General features: G+C 44.1%; 1 protein-coding gene across 2 annotated transcripts in view; it reads left to right on the top strand.

Annotated features, from left to right (window-relative positions):
• LOC115462830 (ubiquitin-associated protein 1-like) overlaps nucleotides 1-13564 on the top strand; it is an 84157-nt gene that overhangs the window by 51342 nt on the left and 19251 nt on the right. The gene's annotated exons all lie outside the window — the stretch shown is intronic.

Below are 13564 nucleotides of genomic sequence, written 5' to 3'. Positions count from 1 at the left end.
AATTAGAAAAGGTGCAGAGAAGGGTGATGAAAATGATAAAGGGAATGGAACAACTTCCCTATGAAGAGAGGCTGAGAAGGTTAGGGCTCTTCAGCTTGGAGAAAAGGCGGGTGAGGGGTGATATGATAGAAGTCTACAAGATAATGAGCGGAGTAGAGCAGACAGATGTGAAGCGTTTGTTTACACTTTCAAACAACAACAAAACCAGGGGACACAAGATGAAGCTAGAATATGGTAGATTTAAAACAAATAGGAGAGTTTTTCTTTACTCAGCGTGTAGTTGGACTCTGGAACTCGTTGCCGGAGAAAGTAGTGACAGCAGCTGGCCTTACGGAATTTAAAGGGGGTTTGGACAGATTCCTGAAGGAAAAGTCCATTGAACATTATTATTATTTTTTTTTTTTTTTTTTTGGGGGGGGGGGGGGGGTTGCCGGGTTCTTGAAGCCTGGATTGGCCGCCGTCGGAGACAGGATGCTGGGCTTGATGGACCCTTGGTCTTTTCCCAGTATGGCGGTGCTTATGTACTTATGTACTTTCCTAGTAGCAAGACAATTTTTTTTTTTTCCGGGTTCCATGTAGAATTGTACACTTCTGTATCTGCCTGATGTGTCTTCACCACACTTAAGTAGGGTTCCACTCTGAAGTTCTCTTATTACTCTGTGGATTTCTCTTGGAACCTTCGTGCAGGCTCCAGGTCTCATATCAGCCTGTGATGGCCACCCTCTGTTCACTTCATTTTTGGACACATTTGCGACTGGTCCTAGTTGCATCTGGGGCATGGGAACTATTTTCCTTCCTCCTGGTAATGCCTTTCAGGAGTTTACACAGGGGGTTTACAGTTCTTCATTTCACAATGTCAGTGTAGCTATCTGTAATAGTTTCTCTCCAGCAGTAGGGCCCTGGCCTAGTGGTAGAGTGCATACTGTTGAACTGACTGTTGTGGGTTAAGCTGCCACTTTAGGGTCCTGTTATCTTCCCTGTATCTCTCGGAACAGTGTTTTCTGATCCCCTTGTACCTTCTTACAGGGGATTCTGGGGCTCTGCAATCTTTCAAGGCCATTTTCTGGCAAGCTTCCCAAACGTACAAACATTCTATACATGTTATTCCTGGGATTTTGGATTTTTCCAAGTCCGTTTAGTAGCGGTTTATGGACTTGTCCTTTAGGAAACCGTCCAACCCCTTTTTAAACTCTGCTAAGCTAACCGCCTTCACCACATTTTCCGGCAATGAATTCCAGAGTTTAATTACATGTTGGGTGAAGAAAAATTTTCTCAGATTTGTTTTAAATTTACTACACTGTAGTTTAATTGCATGCCCCCTAGTCCTAGTATTTTTGGAAAGCGTGAACAGACGCTTCACATCCACCTGTTCCACTCCACTCATTATTTTATATACCTCTATCATGTCTCCCCTCAGCCGTAGTTTAATTCCCCATCTAACAGCCAATATAAGATTACACAGCTTCTGCAGTAAAATACAAAAGATAAGTACAGATACAAATTTATTTAAAATAATTGTTTGAAAAAGATTCAAAAAGTTATATTTGAAAAAGTTAAAAATTATATCTGAAAAAGAACAAAAAATCACAAAAATATTACGGACCGACGAAGAACCAGGTGTATCACCTACTTCCTACAGATATAAAAGACGATTCTGTTAAGGAAGTCCACCTCTGATAGTCCTTATTGAATTGGAGAAACTACAGATATTATAGTAGTATTTGGTCACACTTTTTCTAGTTATGCTAGATCTTTCTCCATTTCCACTTCTCCAGGGTCCTTTTTCAGAGCCATGGAGGTATGGGCAGTCTTCCTTTGCTTGGATAGGTTGTGGGATGTTCTGTGCCTTGCACCTGGTTTATTTGTGATACTCTCTTGAGAGTCTACAGGTTTCTTGGGTAGTTCTCTTTCAGTCCGTGGATTTGACTTCAGTTTCTCTATGGGTTGGTTCTTTCCAGCAGCATTTGAGTACTGGGCATGATAGTCATGAGCTTGAGGTCCACATTTCTTTCTGTTGCTTCTCAGCAGCAGATTCTCACCCAGGTCAGAGTCTACTTCCCCCTCCTACCAGCTCTTCTTCAGCTTTGGGTTAAGTACAAAGTCTGAGGGCAAGGGCCTCTATCTTTGACGTTCTTCCATGGACCAAATTCCAATTCAGGTACCTTCTCCACTGTTCGTTCTTCTTTCTATTTGTCCCTTCAAGCCAAACTCAAACTCTGCTAGCGGTTCTAGTGCTTCCTTTCTCGGACAGTTTTTGGAAGTTTGTTCTTTCTCAGCAGGTGCCTATATGCAGCTTTTTGGTTGCTAGGGTGTATCTTAGCTGCCTGCCTGGATTTCGAGTTCTTCCAGGAATCCGACGGTCAATCTCTGAGTTCCCAGGTGGGAAATCAGGGCTGGTGTCAGTTCCTTGTTTGGTTTGGATATCTACTGAGCAAGATGTCTTTGGTTGAGCCATTGGCCGGCAGTTTGCAGCATTACATGCTGGTTGCCTATCCTCCCTTTATGGGCAGGTTGTTGGGTACAGGCTTACCAGTCTGTGGGTGGTAGATCTAGGTGGCTCATGGATGGGGTGTCTTCCTCTCGTCTCGCTGTTCTTTTTATTTGGGTTTGTGCCGTTGCTTTGGGATGCCACGTGATGATATCCAGCAGCTTTGTTGGTTTCTGAGATCACAATCTCGGTCCAAGCAGGGTTTTGGAGCTCCGGTTCTTGTCCTGCTACGGTGGTGATGTGCCCAATCCCATCTTCCTTCATTAGGGTGCTTCTTCCTGTCTTTAAAATTGTCTGTAGTATCTGAGGATTTCAGGGTGGCCAACGTGACGCCAATTTTTAAAAAGGGATCTGGGGGGGGTCACGTGATGCTCTGAACGGAGAAGACGTGATTCTGTGTTCTCTGAGGCCCCTGCTCGAATAAAACAACTACTTACCTGCAAAGCTGAAAGAAGACGCTTTTAAAACATCTCACCTGATAGAAGAAAGTACATGGAAAAATATCTGGGCACGCCAGTGACAAATATGGCAAGCAGAAATACAAAAAAAGAAAAAGACAAAACGAAAGCTGTGAGCACTGGAGGAGAAGGCCCGACGCAAAATGGCAGTGTGCAGTTCACAGAAGAACAACTGAGACAACTAACAGAGGCGGTGGGCATAGCGTTAATGCCGAAATTGGAGAAATTAAGTGAGCGTAGTGCGGAATTTGAAGCGCTGCTTACGGACACAGTCAGAAGAACAACGGAACTCGAGACGCGAGTATCTGCAGTAGAAGAGGAGATAGGCCCCGCCACGAGGAAAATGCGCGGGCTGGAAGACACAGTGCAAGCGCTAACAGCAAAACTTGACGATATTGAAAATAGATCGCGGCGAGGAAATTTAAGACTAGTGGGATTGCCGGAATCTGTGAGTGATCGTGTACTTGCTTCTGTATTAGAAGCATGGCTGGCAGCGGAATTTGCACTATCGGACCACGCTGGGAAAATTTGTTTAGAAAGGGCACATCGAATTGGACGAATCCAAGATGGCCGGCGGACGCCCCGCACAGTAATCATCAAGGTACACAATTATGTACACAAAACTGAGATCCTGAGAGGATATCGTTTGAAGCGCAATGAAGTGCTTTATGATGGGCATCAAATTAGAATATTTCAAGACTACTCTGCAGCGCTACAGGAAAAGAGGAAAAAATTTACACCTGTCAGAAATTATATGAACAACATGTCCCATTTATGTTATTATACCCAGCATTACTAAAGATCAAAATAGAAGGAACATGGCAGCAGTTTGGAAATCCTGCCGACGCACAGCAATGTGCACAAAAGATAATGGAGAACAGATCAAACATGGAGCAAGAAGAAGGGGGCGTCTGATACCTTTATGGAAACTAAAAACTGAAGGTTAAAAAGTTATGGTAAGATGTTGTTGGAATGTATAATGTAAAACTGAAGATAAAAATGTTAATGTGAGAGCAGGGGCCCGGAGACACTGAAAGCCCCCAGAGCCTATCCTTGTATGATGGGCGAAGTACAAGGGAAGACACAGGGAAGGGTAGAAGGGAAGGGTAGAGGGAGGGGGGTTAAGAACAGCGGAGAGGGGAGAGGAATGGAAAGCAGAGGAAAGTCTGAGATCCAGGATATAGGGAAAATATTTAAACAGGGGCAAGGAATGGGAGAACATGCCGCTAAAAATCATATGAGGGAATGCTTGGAGGGGATAGTAACCCGAAGGGGGAGGCTGGGCTCCCGGAGGGATGTTGAAATAGATTTAACTATAAAAATAGACATAAAACATGAATATGGGTAAGGGGACAAACCCCGTGATAAGAATAGCCTCCTGGAATGTAGGGGGAATCACATCCCCGATAAAAAGAGCAAAGATTTTAGATACTCTGAAGAGACAGGGAGTAGATATAGCTTGTATACAAGAGACACGCTTGCCAACAGGGGAACAAGATAAACTAAAAAGACATTGGGTAGGAGAAATCTTTGGCTCCCCTTCCAGAGGTAGAAGAGGTGGAGTAGTAACTTTGCTACATAAAAGTCTTGCGGCTAAAGCTAAACTGTTATTTGCAGACACAGAAGGCCACTATGTGGGGATAAGCCTGAATCTGCAAGGGAAGACACGTACATTGGTGGCGGTTTATGCCCCACAAACAGGGGAGAAAAAATTTTTTGGCCAAATAATGGCGGAGTGCCAGAGACATGGAAAAGACCCTATAATAATGGCGGGAGACATGAACCAAGTAATGGACATCCAGTTAGGTCAAAAATAAGAGAAGGAAGAGTGACAGAAGAAACCACGTTGCTGGCAGGGTTCTGTGATTCGCTGGGCTTGGTGGACCCGTGGAGACTCTTTCATGAGGAGGAGCGTGATTACACGCACACGTCACGGGCCCACCGAACCCAATCGAGAATAGATTACATTTTGGTAACACAAGACATGATCCCCCAGATCCATAACACAGAAATCGGGGTAGAGGGAGTGTCAGACCATGCGCTAATATGGGTAGACTTGGAGATGCAGCCATATTACCAGGAGCGGAGGGGATGGCGCTTCCCGGCATACTTGTTTACCGAGCCTGAATTTAAATCCTTTTTAAAAGACAAGTGGGAGGATTTTGCAGTAAACAATATACAACATGAGGAAGAGCCTGGCCTATTTTGGTCGACGGCAAAGGCAGTGATTAGAGGGGACGTGATAGCCTACACTAGTTTCAGGAATAGGAAAATGGCGCAAAAAATTATAGTATTAGAAAGACGGGTTAGGTTCCTGAGAAGACAATATAGTAGGGATTCCCAACAGGGGTCATTTGAAAATCTAATGAGTGCAAGAACTGAGTTAAATAGTTTACTGCATGAACGAACTATGAGATCCACAATAATGAGGAAATATGCCCTAAAGCGATACGGAGATAGGCCTGGGGGAATGCTGGCACGCATGGTGAAAGGAGCCCGGAAAACACATTACATAACACAAATTCGGGAGAGGGCGGGAACGAAGGTCACCCGCCCAGCAGACATAGCAGAAGTGTTTAGGAAACATTTTGAGGAGTTATACAAGGGAGAATCTGAAAGAGATTTGACAGAAGAAATTAGGAGGTACTTATCAAAATCCAAAATGCCAAAGTTCACAGAGGCACAACTGCAAGAAATTAATCTACCTTTAAAGGCGAAAGAGGTGGGGGTGGCAATACAGAATTTAAAACTACACTCGGCGCCCGGCCCAGATGGGTTTTCTAGTGAGTTTTATAAGATCCTAAAAGATAAAATAGTGGGACCCTTGGTAAATCTCTATGAAGGGGCGGTGGAAGAAGGCAGATTCCCTAGATATACCAATGAAGCAATGATTAGCTTGATACCAAAACCAGGGAGGGATATATTAGACCCAGCCTCGTACAGGCCCATATCGCTCATAAACACAGATGTCAAGATACTATCACGGATTTTGGCGGAACGCTTGGCGCAGATACTGCCGTCTATAGTGGGGGCGGAACAAGTGGGATTTGTCCGTGGTAGACAATCCGTGATGAATGTGAGAAGATTAGTGGCGGCCTTAACAGAAGCTCCCTATAGAGCGCCCGGGGGTATGGTGGTAAGCTTGGATGCGGAGCGCGCATTTGACAGGGTGCTATGGTCTTTCATGTGGGAAACACTAAACTGGATCGGCTTGAAGGGATGGTATTTAAATGCAGTGCAGATACTTTATTCAGACCCGATAGCATGCCTGTTGGTAAATGGGATAAAAACACAAGGCTTTAAAATAGAAAGAGGCACGAGACAGGGGTGCCCACTGTCCCCTTTGCTGTTTGTGATAACACTAGAACCCTTAATAAACATAATAAGAGAACACCCGGGTATCCAGGGCATAGGGACGGGAAAAGAGATACTGAAAATATTGGCCTATGCAGATGATCTGTTACTATTAGTAGATAAGCCACAGGTATCGGTAAGACATTTGCTAAATGAAATAAAAAGATATGGTGGAATATCGGGGTTTAAACTAAATTATAACAAGTCTCTGGCACTCCCAATATCGGACAACACAAAGACACAATGGAAAGGATTGTTTCCATTTGAGTGGGCCGCAGGGAAAATAAAATATCTAGGAGTCACAATAACGACTCAGTTAAATAAAATATATGAAGAAAATGTGACTCCCCTGTTGGCAGAAACGGCGAGGATATTGGGTTTGTGGGAATCCAGCCCGTTGTCCCTAACAGGGAGAATAGCACTTTATAATATGGTGGTGGTGCCCAAGTGGCTATACAAATTTCAAATGTTGCCTATCTACTTGGGAAAACGGGAAGAGAGGAAGCTACAGGCTGTGCTAAGGAAATTTTTTTGGAACAATAGACGCCCCCGACTAGCTTTAAACATTATGTATAAACCAAAAACACATGGAGGAATGGGACTGCTTAGTTTAAGATATCTGACTGTGGCATGTGCCATGCGCCATGCGAGGGACTGGTTGGTAGGAAGCCAACAATTTACAAATGTACAGCTTGAGAACTCCATGCATCCTAATGTACACCCCAGCTGGTTGCTGCACACAACCGGAACAAAACCTGATAAACGCCCAAGAAACAACCTGTTTGTAAACTCGCTTCGGGCAATGTGGAGATGGTTGTGCCGTAGGCACGGATTCTTGGCGAGAGCCACTCCCTATTTGTCTTTAAACTTGAACCCAGACTTTCCAGCAGGAACACTGCAAAAGACCTTTGTACGGTGGAGACAGCAGGAGATACATTATCTTTCGCAACTTTTAAATGAGGAAGGACAAATAAAGACGTTTATGGAATTACAACAAGAATTCAAGTGGACACAAAAAGACTTCTATGCCTATTTACAGGTACGGCACTATGCGGCGTCTCTAGGAGCAGTAAACTTATGTGAGGATGTCCAGGAGGTTTTAGCCACGGCATTAACGCTAGGGTCACAGAATGTGGTACCCCTACGCTACCATCACAGGTACCTACTTGACTCCACGGAGGATATAGACTATGGTGGCCTAGCCAGTAAATGGCAGAATGAGATTGGAGGAGAGATTACAGCAGACACAATACAGGGCTATCTTAATTCAATCTTACATAGATCAAAATATGTTAGAGACTGGGAACAACAATATAAGTTTGCGGTGCGATTTTACATTGCGCCAGCCCGGGCAAAGAAAGCTGGATTTGGTACGGGAGAATGTATGAAATGTGGTGCTGCCAAAGCTACTCTAGGCCATATGTTCTGGACATGTCCTCACATTTGTCACTTTTGGACTTTAATTCTAAAAGAAATTACGCGACACTGGAGTAGACAGATAGTGGCAGAACCCCTAATTCTATTTGATACATTTAGTATACAACAACCTGCCCCAGCGGGCTTATCTGGGTTTTTACAGAGAGCCTCCATGACTGGGAAGAAAGTAATATTACTACTATGGAGAGAGGCGAATTCTCCAACTAAAGACTTATGGAGGTCTAAGATGATAGAACTCATGCACACTGAAATAGGTGGGCTGATGGAGGCTACAGCACAAGAGATCAACCTTTTTAAAAAGATATGGAGAAGATTTTTGTGTACTTTGCATCCAAGCACCCAAAAGAGGATTTATCAGCGGCTACACATCAGACTAAGAAAGCTGGAGAAATATGGATTTCAGACAAAATAGACTGTTCTGGACACTACTAAGACCATGATAAGTTAGAAGAGAAAAAAAAGGGGGGGGGGAAAGGGGGGGGGAAAGGGGGAGCGATAGAGGGAGGGGGGGGGAAAAATGAAACCTGAAAATGGCTACTATTGTAAAAGAATATGTGTTATTACGTTAATGAGACGAGAGATATGTTACAAGCATAACTGTATTTGATAATAAAAAATGATTTAAACATAAAAAGGGATCTGGGATGATCTGGGAAATTACAGACTGGTAAGCCTGATGTCAGTGCCAGTCAAAATAGTGGAAACTATTATAAAGAATAAAATTACATTAGGAGGCAAGGTTCTGGTGTGGATTAGGAATTGTTATTGGACAGAAAACAGAGGGTAGGATTAAATGGCAATTTCTCACATAAGAGTAGTCATACTGGGTCAGACCAATGGTCCATCTAGCCCAGTATCCTGTTTTCCAAACAGTGGCCAAGCCAGGTCACAAGTACCTGGCAGAAACCCAAATCGTGGCAGCACTCCATACTACAAATCTGAGGGCAAGCAGTTGCTTCCTGTGTGTCTCAATAGCAGACTATGGACTTTTCCTCCAGGAATTTGTCCAAACCATTTTAAAAGTCAGATATGCTAACAAGACAAGTAGAAAAAAATGACAAACGAACAGGAGACCCTTGGAAAGAGTTACAAGAATACATAAAAGCAGTAACCAGAGACTGGAACCAACACACAAAAATTAAATGGTGAGACAGCAAAGGTAGAAAAATGTTTTATTTTTGATTTAGGATTTGGTAGCCATGTTTTCCACTTTAAAAGTTAATAAATATAAAGAAGAAAACCCCAGAAAATAAGGAGATACCTTTTAAAAACTAGGTTTTGGAGGCCAAAATCACCACCTTCAGGTCAGGACAGTATACTGCTGTTTTAGGATGTTTGTCCTGACTTACTGAAGGAGGTTTCAGCCTTCAAAGCTAGTCAAAAGTGTAATAAGTTAGTCCAATAAAAAGCTGTCACCGTATTTTCCGTTTTCGTTTTATTTGTTAATTTTAAATGTAACAATTGGAATATGTCAGTTTTTAAAATTTACATATGCTATCTTTATATTTTGCATAGTTCAGAGAGATATGTGTCATTGTATGCAGAGTCGGGCTTTAGGGGGTTGAGTTTAATTTTTGTCTACATATTTCTGTTTTTAACTTGTGGTTATTCTATACTTGATGAAAAAGAATGGGTTTTCTGATAGCACTGAATGTGCAGGATCTGTTTTAAACCATCTTGTTTAGTTTTCTCCTTTTCTGAGGAAGGCCCTTGTGAGGCCACTGGAAGCTAATACTGTTATGTTATGGTAGAACTGCTTTATAGGTCCTGAGTGATGCTGTAGAGTTTTGTATTACTGCACAGTATGCATGGTACTGGATTTTGGATTTGGACTTAGTTCATGCTTCTTTCAGTTGTAGCTGAATATGTGTTACATTCAGGCACATCTTTGAAGGGCTTACATTCTGTTTGTACCTGAGGCAATGGAAGATTAAGGGCCTTCTTTACTAAGGTGCGTTAGTGTTTTTAGCGCGCCTACACTTAGCATGCATATTAGCCATGTAGGTGCCTATAAAGATATTGTAGGCACGTACATGGTTAACGCGCGTTAAAAACGTTAACGCACCTATAACACTGCTTAGTAAACAGGGCCCTAAGTGACTTATCCAAGATCTTAAGGAGCATTAGTGGGATTTGAACCCTGGCTCTCAGATTAGGTACAGCCAGTGGTGTGTTGGAGCTAGCTCTCACCAGCTCGTAAGAGCTGGTTGTTAATTTTCCTGACATTTTGTGAGCCGGTTGTTGAGGCAGGACGAGCCGGTTCGCCTCTCCTCTCCCCCAGCCACAGGGTCCCTCCCGGCACATACCTGAAGGCAGCCGCCCTGGTGATCTAGTGGATTCTTTGGGGCAGGAAAGATCCCCAGTTTTCCTACCCGCTGCCAGCGCTGACCCTCCCGCTGCCGCATTGCTCTTTAAAAATAGCTGCCGAGACTTCCAGTGGTGGCCTCGCGAGACTTCCATTGGAGTCTTGTGAGGCTGCCCTTGTAAGTCTCGGCAGCCATTTTAAAGACGATGCGGCAGCGGGAGGGTCAGCGCTGGCAGCGGGCAGGAAAGACTGCAGAATCCTTCCTTCCCCAAAGAATCCACTAGACCAGCAGGGTGGCTGCCTTGAGGTATGTGCTTGAGACCCTGCGGCTCAAGGGAGCGTTAAGGAGGCCCTGGCGTAGGTGGGGTGGGGACCGTAGAGGATTCTGTTAAAAAAAAAAAAAAAAAAAAGTTGTATTTTCAAACATGCCGGCTTGTGCATACAGATGTACACAGAGGAAGTATAATAAGGGAATAACTTCATAGGTAGAGTAGTAATTTGTTATAAATTGTAATCAGTGTGCGATTTAGAGGTGCTGGTTATAGGGACACCCTAACCCTCTTATATTGGTGCAGAGATTTTTTTTTCTCCTGGTAAAGGGCTTTTAAAACAGACATCATGTTAGGAGTGTCAGGTGCTCACAGTTCAGTTTTATTTATTTACTTATGGCATTTTATCCCACATTAAACATGAATTAGATTGGAACCTGGGAGCATTTAATTTTTTTTTTGTCTTGGAGAGAGTATTGCATTTGCCCCCCCCTCCCCCAGGCTCTCTCTCTGGGTATAGCCAGCTCTTCAATTTGGGGGGGGGGGGGGGGGGGGGCTCAGAGGTGGACTGGGGAAGATAGCTTGTTAAAAATTACCAGCACACCACTGGGTATAGCTATTACATATAAAACATTCCAAACATGTTTGGTAACTCAACAATAAACTAAAAGCTAGCATATCTGTATCCTAGTGGCAACTTAGCAACCTACCCAAAACAAAAAGAAAAACCCCTCTTGATAGGCAAATCATTATATAGTTGCTATTAACTCAAGATTTGTTAGTGTTGCTGAACATATTTGTTCACATCACCAACAGGCAGATGCTGGACTAGAAGCTAGGGCAGACTGGAAATCAAGTGTTAAGTACTTCCATATATTTCTAGAATAGTGCAAAGATTATCCTATATAATAATTTGCACCTCCGTCTGGATGCCTGGGTTCATAACACACTTCCCATTGGTCCGCCCTGGCGATGACGTCAGAGGGTGGATCAGTGAGAGGGAAGGGAACCCAGCATCAGCCAGCGGAGGTGAGTAGAGAATCGCCTCCCTCCCTCCGAGTTGCAGGCCCCCCTCTCCTCCGAGTTCCAGCCCCCTCCTTTCCGAGTTCCATGCCCCCCTACTTCCCTTCCTCCCTCCCCTTTGAGTTGCAGGATGTCCCTCCCTCCCTCCCCTTTGAGTTGCAGGACGTCCCTCCCTCCCCTCCCCTTTGAGTTGCAGGACGTCCCTCCCTCCCCTCCGAGTTCCACGGCCCCACGCCTCCCTCCCTCTCTTCTCTCTCCCCTCCGAGTGCAAGCACGACCTGTCCTCCGGCAGCCCCTCGCCTCCCTGCGTGCCGGCTGTAATTTAAAAATTCTTACCTCTGGGTCCGGCGTCTGCAGTGAAAGCGAGCAGCGCTTCAGACTACCTTCCCATGTGTCTTAGCTCTGCCTCTGGTCCCACCCTCATTTCCTGTTTCCGGAAGGGCGGGACCAGAGGCAGAGCTGAGACACATGGGAAAGCAGTCTGAAGCGCCGCTCGCCTTCACTGCAGACGCCGGACCCTGAGGTAAGAATTTTTAAATTACAGCCGACAGGCAGGAAGGCGAGGAGCTGCCGGAGGACAGGTCGTGCTTGCACTCGGAGAGGACAGAGAGAGAAGGAGGGAGGCGCGGGGGTCTGGAACTCGGAGGGGAGGGGGGGTCCTGGGGCAGGGTGTCCTGGAACTTGGAGGAGAGGGAGGTAGGGGGGCATGGAACTCGGAGGGGAGGGGGGCTGGAACTCGGAGGAGCGAGAGGGAGATAGGGAGGGGGGCGTGGAACCTTGCTAGCGCCCGTTTCATTTCTTTCAGAAACGGGCCTCTTTTACTAGTTCTGTTTAATATGTTGTATTATGTTGGTGCATTCCTTTGAAATTTTTGGGGCACATAATTCCTGGAGTGTGTTCAGTGTGCATATTAGCATCAGTAACAGAGGTACTGGGAAGACAGCTGATACAGGTGCAACAGAGTCACAAAGTGAAGGACTCCTTCCTTACAGTGTTCAAAAGTGTCCCACCGTTTTTAGTGCTGACATAGGTGTTACCCCACGCTCCAAAGGTTTTAACTTGCAGTGTTTTGTTGCACTCCACCACATACCTCACCCTTTCTCTGCCCCATAGCCTCACCTTAGCCCCGCCCCATAGCTCACCTTAGCCCCGCCCCATAGCTCACTTTAGCCCCATCCACTTTAGTCTCTCCAAATAGCTGAGTTATTGACTACCTATGTTCAGATCTAAACAGAATAAGACTGAATGGTCAATTTCCCCATTGGAGAAAGGTTAATAATGGAGTTCCCTAGGTATCTGTACTGGGACATGTGCCTTTTGATATTTATAAATGATCTGAAAAAGGAAGCAAATGAGGTGATCAGATTTGTAGATGTGATGTAATGTAATATGACTTTTATATTCCACCATCTCCCCCAAAAAGGTTCAAAGTGGATAACAAAAAGAAAATATAAACAGTGAAAATTTGATTAATTTTTATTCTAAACAAAAAGCCTGTTTTTACAAAAAGAATAAGAGCTCATAGTTCTCAGATCCTCTGACAAAGAATGCCACATTTGGACAGCCTGATGAAAAAATTGAACTTTCCAACACTTGTATTAAACTCCTGAGAAAGATGGGAAATAGACGCAAATTCCCTGCTCTAGAATATTTAGAGTTGGAAACAAATTTAAAAAAAGACGACGTTACAATTCAAAGTTGTTAAATCATCTGCGCGTTATGAGGAATTGCATGAGAACCATATGAGGTTCTGGGAGTGCACATCGAAATGACAAATGAAATTTAATGTGAACAATTGATGCACATAAGAAAAAAAAATCCAAACTACAAATATATATTGCTGGATTCTATATTAAGGGTTGCCTCCCAAGAAAAGGATCTAGATGGCCTTGTGGATATGTTGGGATCCACAGCAGCGAAAAAAGCAATTAGAACTCTATTTATGTATCATGAATGTTATCAATAGAAATCAAACAAAATAAAACATGGAAAAGAAAATAAGATGATACCTTTTTTATTGGACATAACTTAATACATTTCTTGATTAGCTTTCGAAGGTTGCCCTTCTTCCTCAGATCGGAAATAAGCAAATGTGCTAGCTGACAGTGTATATAAGTGAAAACATTCAAGCATTACTATGACAGTCTGACAGAGTGGGGGGATGGGGGTGGGTAGGAGGTATGCATGAGGACATCAAAGCATATCATTGATATTCTAACAGGATAGGTGT

Source organism: Microcaecilia unicolor, chromosome 2 (assembly GCF_901765095.1).
Source record: "Microcaecilia unicolor chromosome 2, aMicUni1.1, whole genome shotgun sequence".
Classification (NCBI taxonomy): domain Eukaryota; kingdom Metazoa; phylum Chordata; class Amphibia; order Gymnophiona; family Siphonopidae; genus Microcaecilia; species Microcaecilia unicolor.
The sequence above is the reverse complement of the archived record's forward strand: the minus strand, read 5'-3'. Positions and strand labels throughout refer to the sequence as shown.